A 16,935-nucleotide genomic window follows, 5' to 3' on the forward strand; every position below is an offset into this window, starting at 1 on the left:
ATAACCTCTCACCGTTGATCTTTAGGTTGATTTTTGGCTTGAGGTGCATGAAAGGTAACTGCTTATTTGTGGGATGTGGGAGAGGGCTTGGTACAAGTTCAGTCTCGGGGAATTGTGTTTGCTTCTCACGGAGTTTGCGTGTCTATATTAAAGTGAATTAATTGGGCCAGTTAAATCGTGAAACTTGTGAAGGGGTTCTCGAAAACCAAGTTACAGTTTTCTATATTTTTGGTTGTAATTTTTGCTTAGCAACAGCTTTTTGCCCTGTGGAAACGTAAAGTCTCTTTCTCCTCCGCTGTTGCTAAGGTGCGGTGGGGAGGTCTTCAGGCAGTTACTAAGGAGGTCTTTCAGTTTCGCAGTCTGGCGGTAAGTTTGTTGCTAAACGCTTACCTTCATGTCCAAAACACCATGTAGTGGATACACACACACACACACACACACACACATTACTTAATATGCAGTCCTTTAGTGCGTGCATCGCTCATCATATCTTAACATGGATCAAAATAACTATCATTCTTAACGATAAAGCAAAATATCCTTCACAAAATGTTGATGAGATTCAATATTGTTGAATTCTTTATTTACTAATAAACTAGCTTCTGCGATTAAACTTTTAACAACAGAGTGAAGCCTTCCTCATGATATGGATGTAACACTTCTTCAGCTGGTCCTGTGCATCACCTCGGAATATTAATGTTCTTAATTTCAAGGGTCATCACCCATGTACACTATGTACCTTCCGCACACAGAAGGCGTTTAGGTAGCCCAGTTGTGGACAACAGGAATATTTATTTATGGCAATTAAATATTCGTTCTTATACTTAATAAAGTGGAATTTCTTTTTGCACAGTGAGTGGTTAGTTGTAAAATACATGGAAATAGTCTGCTTTTTCATTATGACAAGTAGTCCTTACCAGTCTCTAAACTTTAAAGATAACTAGTTGCTTATGGGCTTTGGTGGATTGGAATTCTGAGGGAAAGCACTGACATGCTTTCATTTCGTTGTTGACTTCTGTCATCCTTTCTAATAGGGGCATAACTTTGATTTGAAGTATATTCTGTCATTCCAATAAAAAAAAGAAGGTGGATACTTTGGATGTGAAACTTTTTTTCCCTATATGGATGATTTATTTCTCCAACCCTTAAGAGAAAGTGAGATTTTGTTAACATTAGTAGTTAATTATCAAAATTGCTATTATTAAGATTTCCATTCCAATATTGATAAAATGACAAAAACAAAATGATTTTTCCTTGAATTTTGCTAATTCAATTAACAGTTGCCATCTGAATTATTTGCTGGGATAGCTAACATAAAACACTAATTAATCTTATTAATGAGATATTTACAACTTCCCTACCAGCTCTATTGATTTTGACCCTTAGTGAGAAATCTGTTTGTTCAATGGCATAAAAAAAATAAAGTATGGCAAACCAACTCTCTGGCTTGTTATTATAATCTCTAAAACAGTTTTCTTGTTTCTGGTTCTTTTGTGGTGCAAATGATATTTAATATCAGGTGAAAAATTAGTAGGTGTGAAAGGAATGGAGCAGCAAGAGAAGGGGCTGTTTCTCAAAGTTTCATACCTTGTAGAGTAAATAACTGAAATTGACGGGGATCTTGTGGCATTCCAGCTTGAGAGTCCTAGGCAGCAGTTTTAAAACCAAGAATAAACAAAAGGCAGTATGTGCCGTAAAATGAATGTTAGTTGCATACTTCAGTATTTTTTAGCCTAAATAATGATTTTAAAACTAATACTTTCTTACAGATACAAAATAAAGTTGAAAAGGTAGAAATCACTTACTGAAAGATAGAATTCATTGTAAAACAGGAAAAGATAAGATTTCATTGGTTTTATTCCATTATTAAATCTAATTGGAAAGAAAATTAGGATATGTTGACATCATTATACAGGTATTGGATAGTAAGAGTTAAGTCATATATATATATCTGCATATATATGTGGGTGTGGGTGTGGGTGTATGTATATATATATATATATATATATATATATATATATATATATATGCACTTGACCAAGTAAAAAGTGACTTGCAATGAGGAATTAAGCATGCTTAATATTGTGATGTAGTATTTTGCTAATGTATCTACATTTCAAAGTTAGTAAGTCAGCTAAATACATAAGTTTTCAATTGAAGCATATAACTTGACTATTGGGTAATGTGTTATTTAAATTTAGTACTTTCTTTTAAAAAGACATTTTCATGGTTAATTGCTAACTGTCCTTCAAAAACCATCTTTTACTATATATTATCACCAAGTTGTAAAATGCTATGGGAAGGGATAACGTGCTTATCGTTGGCAGTGGTCAGCCCTGAAGCAGTCAAAACCAATCACGTGCCAGAAGAAGAGTCTGGTTTTGCAGCCATTCTGTGGGACAGGGCAGTCCTGGTTCTAAGTGTGGTCCCAGGAGTGGGAAACCTTCACTGTTTTAAACAGTTTAATGTACAGTGGCTTGCAGGAAAATACTTCATGGAAATTCAACATAATGGAATGGCTAATACTTTAAAAATCTTCTTCACTTGTATCTTATCAGAGCACATCACTAATAGTTTGTGTGTCTACTACTCAGTATAAACGGTTTTAGTATATTCTGAGATAAATTAAAGGGAGGTAAAAGAGAAAACACGGATAGACACTGTGTGTATTAATTGACATGATGTTTAGTATTTCAGACATATTTTCTCAGGTCTTCTATACTATTACAAGTTAATCATTTGTATTTATAGTACTTTCCCACTAAAAGTAATATGCGTAATAATTCCCATGATATTAAAATACTTTCCCCATCTATGATGCAGGAAAAATATGAAATAAAAACCCCTAAATTGTTCACCTAAAAGGCTTGTTTTTCCCCCCTCACACAACCAATGAGGAGCAAAAAAAATAGTTATAATAATGGAATAATTAAGAGGCTAATTTTATGGTTTGGACTCTGCACAATTGGAATCAAGTTGCAGAAATAAATATTAAGCTCTTAAGAATTTTAAGATTTCTATGAAAAATTTATAAAAATTATGATTTTTATAAAATATTTTAGAGTTCCTGTTTAGATGTTATTAAATTATCAATCATAATTGTCATGTTATTTTCAGTTGAGTTATATTTGTTGCTTTTTTGTTGTTATTGGGATGATTTAGGTATCTCCTTTATGTGTTTTAGAAATATATACATGTATTAAAAATAATCTATTGATAATGAATTTGACATTTAGCTGAAATGATTACTGTATAGTTATTGTATAGTAATTCCTAATTTCATTCTTTCGGATTTTGAATTGCTGTTCTTCTCTGGTTTCAGCTGCAATTGAATTGAAGTTACATATTTAGATCTTAATTAAGCTGTGCCTTAGGATGATAGAGCAAAGCAATATTTTAGAGCAAAACTACTGCATCCAGCATTATTATACCTCTCTTTGTAATCATTTATGCAAGTACAGGTAAATAAAAAGGACCCCAAAACACAATCTTTTCTTAAATACATTAAAGAGATTATTTTTTTAAAGCAGCTGTAAAGTAGTTTAGCAACTAAGTTGAGATGCAACTCAGTTCTCAATACGAGTGCAAGAATAATTCAAGAATATTCAGAATATGAAGAGGGTTTTGCAATTTTTGAAATAAAAACAAGGATCGAAATCCCAGAACTTTAAATCACATGTTTTCAGAATTGTTCAGAATGATTTTAGAAGCTTATGTTTGGCTTGGATTTTTTACCGCATGAAATAAACCAAAAAACAACACTAGACACTCAAGTCACTTTTAAATTGTAGAACCTTCTTATTTCGTTGTACTTCAGAATTTCTATTTATAAAACAGGGCTAATCAAGCTTGCATGGTAAGTCCTGAGATCACATCTTGGCTGTGGGAAATATTGTGATGTAATATTTTGGTTTTAATCAGATCCACAAGTAAACTGTACTTGACAGATGTGGGGCTTAACCTCCATTATTTAAAACAAAACAAAACAAAACAAAACTTTCCTGAGACTTCTCAGCATCTTTGTCCAACTTTTCCAACATTAATCAACACCACACTTGTGAGGGGGGGGATTCATCTTTTTGGCAAGAACTGTTTTCTGTGCATTTTAAACTTATCTCGTGATGTGAAGATGTCAGATATTTGGAGCTGAGTGTATGCAAACCTTGTCATGCTTTTCTTTGTCACCCTGACCATAAAGCTGCAAGAGTGTCTGTGTTTCTTCTCCAGCAAACATCTTAGATATTGGAAGAGCTAAAAACAAGAAGAAAAAAAAAAAAAAAGTAAGGTTTTCACTCCTCCTGCACTTAGGGTGGTGGTACATTGTCAACACACTAGGTGTGAAGTGATGCGTTGGTTTGAGCCATACTGTTCTTAATTAGCTAAGATATAGATTATAAATTAGGGTGCTGGAGGACCTTTTCTTGAATTTATGGAAAATCCATGCTGATGCACTCCAGGATTGCAACACACAGACCCCCATACCAAGTGCCTTAATTATTGGCTGTGACCTAGTGGGTCTGGACATGATTAGTTCACCACCTTGCCCCGTGGGAGACGGCATGGAACAGAATCTTATGTTCACAGTCTGTTAAAAAATGATATAGTTTTGGTTTTTTTTTCCTCTCTGTTCATTTCTGAACAAGCTGTGCTGAAACAATTAACCTCCTATACATTTTATTTTTCTATAAGAAACCAAATCAAGGGTGGAATATATAGGCAGAAGGGTGAGAAAGTTTTGTTGTTTTAGTGTGTAGAGAAGATAATTGAGTTTTGTGTGTGGAAGTTTTGTCAGGAGTCGCCATGACAACCTGTAAGGAAGTTTGCAATGGCATCTCTCCTTGGAACACTTTATGCAAATGAAAGCCAGCTAAGGTGCACCCAGGATAATCTGAAAGAGGGGAAAAGAGTTCAAATAACTCTTGGTGTAAGTGGCCTGTATCCTCAGGTCAGGAGGTGTTTGGTCCAGCAGCCTCTCATTCTCATTTGCTTGGCTTGCTTATGATGAGGCGATACTTGAGATTCTTAAAACCACCAGACGTGACCACGTTATTCTTCTCCTTCCTTCATTTTTACATATGTGTTTACAAAAGTGCTGTTATAGAGTCAAAGGTGCATATGTGCAAAGAAATAGGAGGTTCTGGAGACCATAACAAAGGTGAAGACAGACTCTCATAAATGAGGTACTTGCTCTCTTAGGACCTCTGTCCATCACCCCACAGAGCTAACTATTCCTGAATTAGCTCAAAATGTAGTGGTGATGCTTGAATAGACAACCAAAAAGAATAAATAAGACACATTCGTGCCGCTGAGAATATGTATTTAGACAGGCACAAAAATATCTATACTGGTTTTATTTAAAGTTGAAAAGAAGGGGCAGGGCATCCCGAAATGTCAAGAAATGAGGAACTCCACCATCCCCAACTAATATGTTAACGTCTGTTACTACCAAACTCTCCAACATGGTGGCCAGAAAGAGGGTGAAGCAATAAAGATATACCTAGGGTTTAAGGTAAATCACATCAATGTTTTCTTCTACTTTTCTGCTTCCAGTTTAGTGGGAAAAAATATGGGCCAGATTGGCAGTATTCTCCAATTAAATGTATTCATTTCACATACTTATTTAGCAACACACATATACCTGTACATGCATCCACACACGTGGTCTCACTTATGAAGAAAAAATAAATCCACCCAACTGTTTCACTTTCTACAATTTTTTTTTTGTACTTTGTAACTTCTTGCTTTTTCCATTGCTTTGACTCTGCAAAAAAACTGTTCATCAGCTGAGTTTGAAGCATCATTTAAATGTTATTAATTGAATTCTAGGAAAGTATGGAGAGAGAGAAGGACAAGTGCATGTGTCTCTAGAAGTGTGAAAATCACAATAAGGATTTAGCCTGTGAGAGTTGCACAGATTATAAATAGTGCAATTTATTGTTACCCAGTAATATTATCAAGGAAGTTGTGGCTGCCAGAGGCCGTGGTGGTAGCTACCATCTCTCTGTTAGAGGGAACGGTGTGCCTCAGTGAGAGCAGAGCAGGTTCATTTCGAATTTACTTAAAGTTCTCAAACCCTCAATGGAATGTTACTTCAGTACTTGAAGTCTAGAAAGCCACAGTCAGGAGATTTTATTATCAGCCATTTTGATCTTTTTTATTATACAGTAAGTTCCCTGCATACGAACCTTCAAGTTTCAAACTTTCAAAGATACGAACGTGCACTTGCGTGTCCAGTCACGTGAGTTAGCTCACGTGTCTGGCGTACATTGTCACGTGCGCGCATCCTGTACAAGTGGTTGTGCTTGTGTGTACTTTACCGTACAGGACTGTATAGAGGGCAGTAGTACAGTATCTTTATTTCTTGCCTGTTCTCTCGATGCCAGCCCCTGGATGCCAGCTGTTGTACTGGACTACTGTTCTTTTCAAGGTACTGTACTGTAAGATTAAAAATATTTTATTTTTTGCTTGTTTTTTTAAGTATTATTTGTGTGAAAAGTATTATAAACCTATTACAGTACAGTACTGTGTAGCCGATTGTATTAGTTGGGTACCTAGGCTAACTTTGTTGTACTTACGAACAAACTGGACTTTACGAACGCACTCTCGGAGCGGAACTTGTTTGTATGTAGGGGACTTATTGTAATAAAAGGACCAAATTGTCAGGACTCCCACTCAGGTTTGAGAGATTTTTTTTTTTTTTTCTTTTTCCTGAAATGTGGTATGTCTCCCCAGCAAGAGAAGCCACTTGACCTTAATTTGAGGAGAAATAGCAGAATTTCCACGTTGTCTCGTTCTCTTTTAGTAATTAGGCTGGTTCCAGCACGTAGCACTTTGGGACATTTAGCGAGTCATGGGTCTTCCTCAGGTCAGCTTTCTCTACGTCAGATGGAGCTGATGATACCATTCTTGTGTTGTTATTTATGGTGAGGATTAAATGCTTAGTATTTTGAACAGCATATAATAAGGGTTAATGAATATAGATCATTGTTATACATAGTATAAGCGTTTATAAGCAATCATTGCCTTTAGCAAGGTAATTAGTGTTTGCTTAATAAATATTTACAGATGGTTTCTCTTTGCAAGGCAATGTCAAGCCAGCACAGCAGAGCAATGAATGTGGTAAAGGACTTGCCATGTGATGTTAAATCTGGCAGAGAGGACTGTTGAAGAAACAAATAAATAGGGTCTAGAAAGTAAAAGGGCTTTTTTTTCCCATAATTTTTTGGTCCAGTATTTAAGGACAAGTTGTTAATTTTATTTTACATATAATCATTTATTGCAAAAAAACTGATTTTTTTTGGTATGTTGTATTGAACATTTTTCTAAAATTGAGACTTTTAATAAAAGAGGAAAAACACAGCTATATTTCTTTGTAGTGACCACCCTGACTTGCTATAACAAATAAAGTCCATGGCTCACATATAGGCATTTTTTCCCTACATTAATGACAAGTCAGAGTGTGAGAACTTAAACTTTTGTTGTTTAAGTCTTGGTTATCAGAGGCATTGAATAATTCTGAAGACAAAAATTAAAAAGCTGAGTGGAAACTATTGTTAACTACTTCAGAAACTAGGAAGCTCTTTCTAGGGTAACTGTTTCCTTCAGTAGAGTTTGGGGGATACAGAAAAAGCACATGGCGTTGTACCCATTCTTAATTTCCTCACTAGTGAATTGGAGAGATACAATTGATATTCATGAAACAAAGAAACAAGCAGTACACAGTAGCATTTTCTGTGTGTGTGCTGGGCTTTTAGAAAAGGAAGAGAATGATCTGAACTCTTCCTGCAGGCCTTCATTCCTACAGGGTTGAGCCCTGTCTTGTTATGAAAATTAGACAGGGTTGGGATTAGGCTGAGGGAAAGTCAGATACTTCAAGTTCGTATGCTGGTGTCACCACTTTCCAAAATATATCCTCTTGGGCAAGACATTTTACATCTTTGAACTGCAGTTCCTCATATGTCGACACAGATAGAACCTCCTAAAGGGTGGCAGAGGGAACAAATTGGATTAATAGATGCAAATTGGTACATAGTAAATACTCAATTGAAGGAAGCTTAGCAAATAGTATTACTACCTTTTTTTCAGTTTTTAGAATATCCATTGAAGGTAGTAAATAAACTTAATATTCTGTACATCTAATAAAGATATAATAAAACTTATAAAGTATACCACTATCGATCTGCCTGTCCATTATTTATAAAATAGATGTTTATTTGGTATGTGCAGAATACTGTGTAGCCCCTGAGGCAAATAAGTGATGAAGAGAGAAATCTGTTTTCAGTGAGCTTACGATTTATTAGTTAAGAAAAGGCATGTACGACACCTATAATATAGGGATGGATTAAATTATTTTTTAAGAAATAGATATTCTAATTCTTTAGAGTTTAGAAGAGGTAGAGAAAACATATTCTTGTGTGATATTTATGTCGGGCCCTAAGTGTTTTCTGTACTGATTTAATCCTCCAGTGATTCATTGAGACAGGTGCTTCTATAGAACCCCAATTCACGGTTAGGTAAGGTGCAAAGACAAAATTTGAGTCCATGCCCTCTGGGTCCATAAAAAGAGAAAATAATGAGCTGTGTTAACAGCTACATAGTTTATGGCAAGGGAGGACTCTGAAAAGGTCATTGGGTTTGGTAGTTACTTGTACTCTTGGGATGGTAGTTACACAGAGTTGTAGAGGACTAAACAAAATCATAAAAGATTAAATGGAAAGACTAATAGATAAGAGTTATTGGTGGGATCGGCGTTGACATTAAAGGGCTGAATGTGGGGTCCTGGTTGACAGGAGACAGTGGAAGCAAGAAGAAGGCTAGTGCAGAGAGAGGGTGAGGAACTGGCCGCTGAGGAGGACGAAGGTGGTGCAAACAAGCAGGAGAGATGCAGAAAAGCTTGTCATGAGCGAAACGGTAAATTCAGAGCCTGTGCTTTTAATAGTTTGAGAGCCTCTTGGCAGGGAGGTCTGAGAATTTCCCTATGCAGTTGTCTTACTAATTTGTAGAGGTAATTAAACATTTGTGAAATGTTCCGTAAAATGGGAAACTATATCTTATCTATCTATATATATATATATATAATTTAAATTATATATGTATATTCCTGTAATAACAACTGAAGACTGTAACATTGAATGAGGATGCCAAAAATCCATGCAGCCACCTGACAATCAGACAACAATGTACTTGTCAAAATAAATGCAGATAATGACCGAATACACAGAATAAAGGAAAAAAGCAAGGCATTAAGTTTATAATAGGGTGGATGGTGAGATGGGGTGGAGGTATTTGTTATAAGGATAAGGAGATAATAGTCTTCAGTTGCCGAGAATTTCAAAATAGTTTAGGAATAAGAAAAGTAATAAAATGATTATGATAAAAGCAATAAGAATAAAATAGTAAAAGATACTATATTAATAATAAAGTTATATAACACTGAGTTCTTACCATGTATAAGATACCATGTTAAGCTGTTCTTAACTAGTCACAGCAAACATGAAATATGTAAAATTACTATCCTATATTGTAAATGCAAAGTGATTTCTTAAAAATTTGTCAAGATCATACAGTGTTTATTCTACCAATACAAAATGTTGGACTATGTATAATTTCCCATATAATGCAACTACATTGGAAATATCCTAGACCATAGCAGCACAAGAAATTATATATTAACTCAACTGTGAAAGGAGACATGCACAGTAGTTAGACGGAGTAGTAGTAGCTCTAACGGACGTTAGAGCCAGGCTGCCTAATTTTACTTCCAGTTCTATTACTTGCTACCTGTTTGACCTTGAGCAAGTTATTTCTCTTCTCTGAGTCTTAGAGTTCCTGTTTCTAAAATCGGTATAAAAACATTTCTCACTTGATTGAGTTGATGTGAGGGTTAAATAAGTTAATGTGCATAAAATGCTTGGAAAACTGGATTGCACATAGCAAGCTATTTTTATTTAATTTATTTTTTTTTAATTGAAGTTGATGTACAATATTATGTACATTACAGCTGTACAATATAGTGATTCACAATTTTTAAAGTTTATACTCCACTTGTAGTCGTTATAAAATATTGGTTACATTCCCCATATTGTACAATATATCCTTGTAACTTATTTTATACATGATAGTTTGTACCTTGTACTCCCCTACCCCTGTATTGCCCCTCCCGCCTTCCCTGTCCCCACTGGTAACCACTAGTTTGTTTTCTATATCTGTGAGTCTGCTTCTTTTTTGTTATAATCACTAGTTTGTTGTATTTTTTTAGATTCCACATATAAGTTATATCATACAGTATTGGTCTTTCTCTGTCTGACTTATTTCACTTAGCATAATGTCCTCCAGTTCCATCCATGTTGCTGCAAATGGCATTATTTCATTTTTTTATGGCTGAGTAATATTCCATTGTGTATATGTACCACGTCTTCTTTATCCACTCATCTGTCAATGGACACTTAAGTTGCTTCCATATCTTGGCTATTGTAAATAATGCTGCTATGAACCTTGGGGTGCATTTCGCATTTTGAAATAGCAAGCTATTTTAAAGAGTTAGCTATTACCTGTTAGAATCGAAAGAAATGAGGTTGGATAAAAAGGAAAAGTATTTCCCTACACCATCTCTTTCATAGACCCATCATGAGGTTATAAATATTTTTGCATTTAAAAAAAAATATCTGAAGCACCTTTAACTTCTTTCTCTTTCACTTTTTTACTCTCAGTAGCCCATACAGAAATAATACAGCTCTTACTTTGAAAGTTTTCCTAACTTGAACCAAGGTCTCATACAGCCCTACATGTCAGGAGCAAACTAGGTTTCAACAGGGAACTTAGTTCTTCCTACCATATCCATTGACACCAGTGCTCTTGTGATGACCTTGCCCCCAGGTTTTCTGTGCCTTTGTCTCCACATGGTGTTGATTTCTCAGTAAGTACTCTGCCCTCAAGGGATAAAAAATATTTTATAAAATGTATCATTAAATCAGCCTAAGCTTCCAAAGAGGATTATCTAAAAAGGTCTTCGAGGTTGAATATTTTATTATTTTACATAACTGGAATTTAAAGGTTATTTTCTGGTTGCTTCCAACAGTAATGTAGAATTGGAAAAACCAAGAGTGAGGCTGCTGCAGACTAGAGCAGAATAGTCACTTGCGGAATGAAGTGTCCCCTTAATCCCTCTTCCAGGGCTTCAGGGAAGGAACTGCCCGGAAACACAGGAATTGACAGCTGGATAAAACTGGGAGGGGAAATAAAAATGCTCTAATTCCACAGTGGAGGGAATTTTATCATTTTTTAGTTTAGTTTAACAGAGGGTGTCAGATTAACAACTATGTAACAGGACTGTGTCTCCCCTTCACTTCCTTAGAAACTTTCAACTTTTCTTCCACGAGCTGAAGGAAATTACATGCTCTGCAAGATCCTCAGCATTTCTAGGTGAAGATCTTGAGTTCTAATATATGAAATATGGATGGAAAGATAAACACCGGGGACGCCAAGGGGATCTTATTCAAGAAAGGGTAGAAATACAAGCCAATCTCTCACCTTACGTCCCTCCCCTCCTTTTTCCTGCTCAGAGCCTTCTCACCTCCCCTTTTCCCTTTGAAGTTTTCCTTAAAGAAGAATTTCATGCAGGGATTGATTTGATCAATTCTCAGCCCTATGAATGGATGGAAGCCTTGAAACACTTTAAAAAAAAAAACAAAAAAAAACTTGAGTCTTTTGCATCATAAAAAAAGATTCTGTTGAGCCTAATTGCATTTCCAAGTTTTGAAATATGTGAGATGTGAGAAACATTTTTTTTTCCGCTCAAGGCTTCTGCTGTTTGTTCTTTGTTGCTATTGTTTTGTTTGTAATACTGGCAGCTGCCACCTTCTTCCAAACTATGTAATCAGAAAGTAAATATTGCTTAGTTGTGTCACCCCAAGGGAAATGATCTTTTGTCAGTTAAAAGTACAAACTGACACAATGAAACCAAAACTACCAGGAAAGAATCACTCTCTGCCTTCCTGTTTAGCTCTCTTCCCTGTTTTCCAAAGCTGCTTTTTCCCCCCACCCTCTTCTCTCCTAGATCCCCCAGGCCTCCACCTCTCTTACGTTCAGCAGGCAGCCTGGCCTCCTTCTTCACTGAAAGCATAGAATGTTCATATTGAGAGAAATAAGACTTCATGCCGTAAAATCAGAAAAAGTACCTGCATTATCTCCCAGTTGTCTACATGCCTCCTGTCACCATCATGCAACATGTCCCAGCTTTAGGATAAATGTGGAACTTCTATCCAGATTATGGATCACACCTTTTTTCTAGCAATTTCACATATTGACTTTTTTCTTTCTTCTTCTCATTCATTTGTTTTCAGCCTTTTCCTCTTTGATCCATCCTTCACATCTGTACTGCTCAGGTTTCTAAAATAAAGCAAAGGAAATATCCCTCAGGGCCACACAACCCTAGAGCTACTGCCCTATCTTTCTCCTTCTCTTTTATGTATTTATGTATTTATTTTTGGCTGTGTTGGGTCTTCCTTGCTGCACACGGGCTTTCTCTAGTTGCAGTGAGCAGGGGCTACTCTTCGTGGTGCGCGGGCTTCTCATTGCGGTGGCTTCTCTTGTTGCGGATCACGGGCTCTAGGCACGTGGGTTTCAGTAGTTGCAGCACGCAGGCTTCAGTAGTTGTGACATGCGGCCTCAGTAGTTGTGGCTCACGGGCTCTAGAGCACAGGCTCAGTAGTTGTGGCGCACGGGCTTAGTTGCTCCGCAGCATGTGGGATCTTCCCGGACCAGGGCTCGAACCCGTGTCCCCTGCATTGGCAGGAGGATTCTTAACCACTGCGCCACCAGGGAAGCCCTCTCCTTCTCTTAATAATCAAACTCGATGCCTCTGATTTCTGACTTTCTCCTGCTTCTACACACCTCAGGCTGGGTCCAGCTCCTCTATCGTACACTAACTGCCTTCACCAGTGTCACCAGAAGCCTCTCGGGAGTTAATTCCAAAAGTACTTCTCACCAGTCCTATTACTTGAGAGAATTTATCTAAACACTCTGTCTTCCTTGAAACAATCATCTTCATCTGAGGGGAAGAGGTGGTGGGTTGGGAGACTTGAGCAGAGAATAGGTTGGGAAAAGCAACGTCGGAAAACGAAATAGAAGGCTGAACAGAAAAACACAGAGTGATTCTTCACGAGTAATGTCGCTTCACCGTGCAAATGCCTGTTTCAGCTCTCTCCCCGCTGCTCATCCCAACCATCACCCGTACACAAACACATCCACCAGAGCCCTTAACAGACTCCTGCTTCTGTCCTTTTCCTGAAAATATTCTATTCCTCAGGGTCTCTCTCTACAATTACTTCTTGTTTGGGACTTGCCCTGGGAGGGAGGGCAGCTTGCTCAGACCCTCGTCATCCCCGTTATCCTGTTTGAGGTGATAGCACCTACATCATGACGTATAATCCAAATTTCCCTTTGAGCATATTGTCCACACATCAATCTGAAATCTAGAAACAGGTATTTTAAACTTTCAGTGTCTGAAACGAAATTCCTCTTTCCTTCCACTCCCTACACCCGTTCTCCTCCTGTGTCTCTTGTCTAAATGAAGTTCACCAGCATCCATCTGGGTACTCGTTATAATTGGGACCTTCATTATCCCGACTCTCAAATTCAGTTAATTGCTAAGCACTAGCAATTCTTCGGAAAATATCTCTCTGGAATTCATCCGAATCTCTCTATCCTCATTGTCTCCACCGTGGTTGGGCATAAACACTTCACTGGATTTCTGTAGGGGACCCTTCACTTTGTCCCCCATCTCCAGCCTGGGCCTCTCCCTGATCCACCCTGAGGGCAGCCAGCGCGGTGGGTCCAGAAGGCTTAACCCAACGGGCCACTGTGATCCGTAAATCTAGTCATTGATGCCTTTAAAATTCAAATTCTTCAATACGCCTTTACCATATTCAATTCTTAAGGAACCGGACTGCTCACTGCCAATTCCCTAAACTCCAACCACTTGGAACTTTTTTACGTTTCTGAGAATACCATGGGTTTTTTTCCTCTAGGAATTTGCATATATTTCATCTTCAGCCTTGCTTGGGTAATTTCTACTTTTCTTCACGCTCTCCCTGGGAAACATTTTCTCATCTCCCATCTTGGGTTAAGTAGCTTTCCCAAGTGTTTCCTAAGAAAAAATATCTTTTTTCCATCTTTTTGATGGAACGTAGTTGGTATATTAACTACCTCTTTAGGTAGTTTATTTGTCATTAATCAGTAAGTGTTTAAACTTAGTAGTAGGTCAAATGGTGCCCCCCTAGAGATATGTCCATATACTAATCCATCAAACCTGTGAACGTTACCTTAGTTGGAAAAAGGGTCTTTGCAGATGTAATTAATTTAAGGATCTTTAGATGTGAACATCATTCTGGATGATCCTGCTGGGCCCTAAACCCAGTGACAAGTGTCCTTATAAGAGACACACAGGGGAGATTTGATGGACGGAAGGGAACACAGAAGAGGGAGATGCAGGGAGAAGGAGACAGGGATTGGAGGGATGGGGCCATGAGCCATGGAAGCTGAGGAACACCGGCAGCCCTAGAAGCTGAAAGAGGCGAGGGAAGATCCTCTCCTAGAGCCCCCAGACCTGGTGCAGCCCTGCCCACACCTTGTTTTGGGTTTCTGGCCTCCAAAACTGTGAGAGAGTATATTTCTCTTGTTTTAAGCCACTTACTATGTGGTAATTTGTACCACAATCCCAGGAATCTAGTACCGTGAGGGGTTGCTTTTCATGTTCCACTGTTTAATTCCAGAGCCTAGCATTCATTACCTGCCCACAAATTAGGCCAGCAACAAATATTTCTTGAAAAAATGAAGAGTGATAGACATGAGTTGTTGTCTGTGTACTGAACTTATTTGAGCTCAGCTATAGATGTACAAAAAAATTACAGTATGCACAACTCAATATGTATGTCTAAATATCATGTTAGGTTTATGAATATAAGGAAGTAAGCTATGTCATACTCATGAATTAAGGTTCCATTTACATGTTTTTGTTCTGTCAATCTCACCCTGACTAAATATGCTATTATGTCAACACTTGACTGATTCTGATACTGAAAATCACAATGAGATTTCATCATATAGCTATCTGAGTATAGGACACATGTATGACACCAATAACTTTAGTGAAAAAAAGATAGTCACCTTTAGACAAGGCAATGAGAAGATAAAGAACAAAATATAATAACTGAATCTACTTTTTCCCTAATTATGTAAACACCAGTAGTATAATTCTTACATTAATAACTACTGTGGCAATTTAAGAAAGGCTTATTTTTAAAACTTTACTAATTAATACAAAAGCCTGTAGTTGAGTTCATTAATACAACCTTCAAGAGAGTACAAAGCAGCACACTGCATTAAAAGAAGTCATTTTGGAAGTACAGATTGATGTACTTCAAGGGGGTTATTTTAATTTCAGTGTTTCAGACCTCAAGATGTCTGTTAGTTTGATTCTCAAGTGCAGGTTCGTTTGATCAGCTCCCCTACTTTTGAAAAAAGTCTACCTCGATTTACCTGTGTTTATTTAAATTAGCAGTTGTGTGTCAGGGATGTCGAAGCCAGGAGAGAAAGGGCGAACATTCAAGGGTAAAACTTATGAAAGAGATTAGGAAAACATTATAAGAACTAGAGAAGATATGACAAGCTTTATTTGGTAGAAGCAGATTTAATACAGTGTCTTGGGGAAAAATCTCTTACTGTTCTGATAATTAAGTAGCATTGTGTTTGATGAGATGGTCCCACAGCGTTTTTCACAATGCTAAATCACTACAAGCGTGTTCGTTATAGCGCCTCTTGTTTGTACTAGTATTATGGTCAGCTTTGATTTTTGAACTTTTTATTCTGACATTTCTATCTACAAGTCACCTCACTTTGACCTGCTTTCATTTCAGTTGCTTTTGTGTTCATCTCAATAGTGTATGAAAATGATTTTCAACACAAGGAGGTTTATTGACTGCATTCAGTTTTAAAAAGATGTGCAGAAATATATTAGAAAGAGTTGTTTAAATCAGGTCTTTTCTCTTAATGTTATCAATTCAATGACATTTGTAAGTCAAAATGTCATTGAAAATGTTCTTATAATTGGAGAAAAATAATACGTGCTCTCACACATTGACTTGTGTCATAATATTTAGATGCTAAAACAGAACTTTCTAGGTGCTGTCACCTAACAAAAACATGTCCGTGGGTATTGCGTTAATTATGAGAAAATATGTGCATACATTTTTAAGCACTTTGTCAGAACTGAACACCAAAGATTTTTTTCCTATTTATAACTCTTCATGTAATTTTACATGGTTTCTCTGAGTTTCTCCAATTATATACTTTCGTTTATTTGAGATACATTCTGTCTTTGTCAGTGATCTAATGGAAATATACTTACTCGGGTTGATTCATCAGTATCTTTCATGTAGATATATACAAATACTAACTTTTGTGATTATTTTCACATGAAAAAGTTTCCATTTTCGTTTTACTGATGCAATATATAAATTCTGATGAAAATTTCTTTAAAGAATACATTAAAATATTTTAATCTCAGTACAGCAATCAAATATTTGCTTCGGATATTTGTTTTAAAATATATACACTACCAAACGTAAAATAGATTACTAGTGGGAAGCAGCTGCATAGCACAGGGAGATCAGCTCGGTGCTTTGTGTCCACCTAGAGGGGTGGGATAGGGACGGTGGGAGGGAGGGAGACGCAAGAGGGAAGAGATATGGGGATATATGTATATGTATAACTGATTCACTTTGTTATCAAGCAGAAACTAACACACCATTGTAAAGCAATTGTACTCCAATAAAGATGTTAAAAAAAAAAATTGGAAGCTTGTGTTTGTCAGCATTTTCTCATTCGTTTTATTATTTTTTGCAAACTAGTCTTGAAGATGGGAAGGATACTCTCTAT

General features: G+C 36.9%; 1 protein-coding gene across 6 annotated transcripts in view; it reads left to right on the forward strand.

Moving 5' to 3' along the window:
* The window catches only part of GALNTL6 (polypeptide N-acetylgalactosaminyltransferase like 6), a gene marked incomplete at its 3' end in the record, with an annotated part of 1,719,480 nt that overhangs the window by 542,590 nt on the left and 1,159,955 nt on the right, over positions 1-16,935 (forward strand). The gene's annotated exons all lie outside the window — the stretch shown is intronic.

This window comes from Balaenoptera borealis (assembly GCF_965194805.1).
Source record: "Balaenoptera borealis genome assembly, chromosome: 8".
NCBI classification, from domain to species: domain Eukaryota; kingdom Metazoa; phylum Chordata; class Mammalia; order Artiodactyla; family Balaenopteridae; genus Balaenoptera; species Balaenoptera borealis.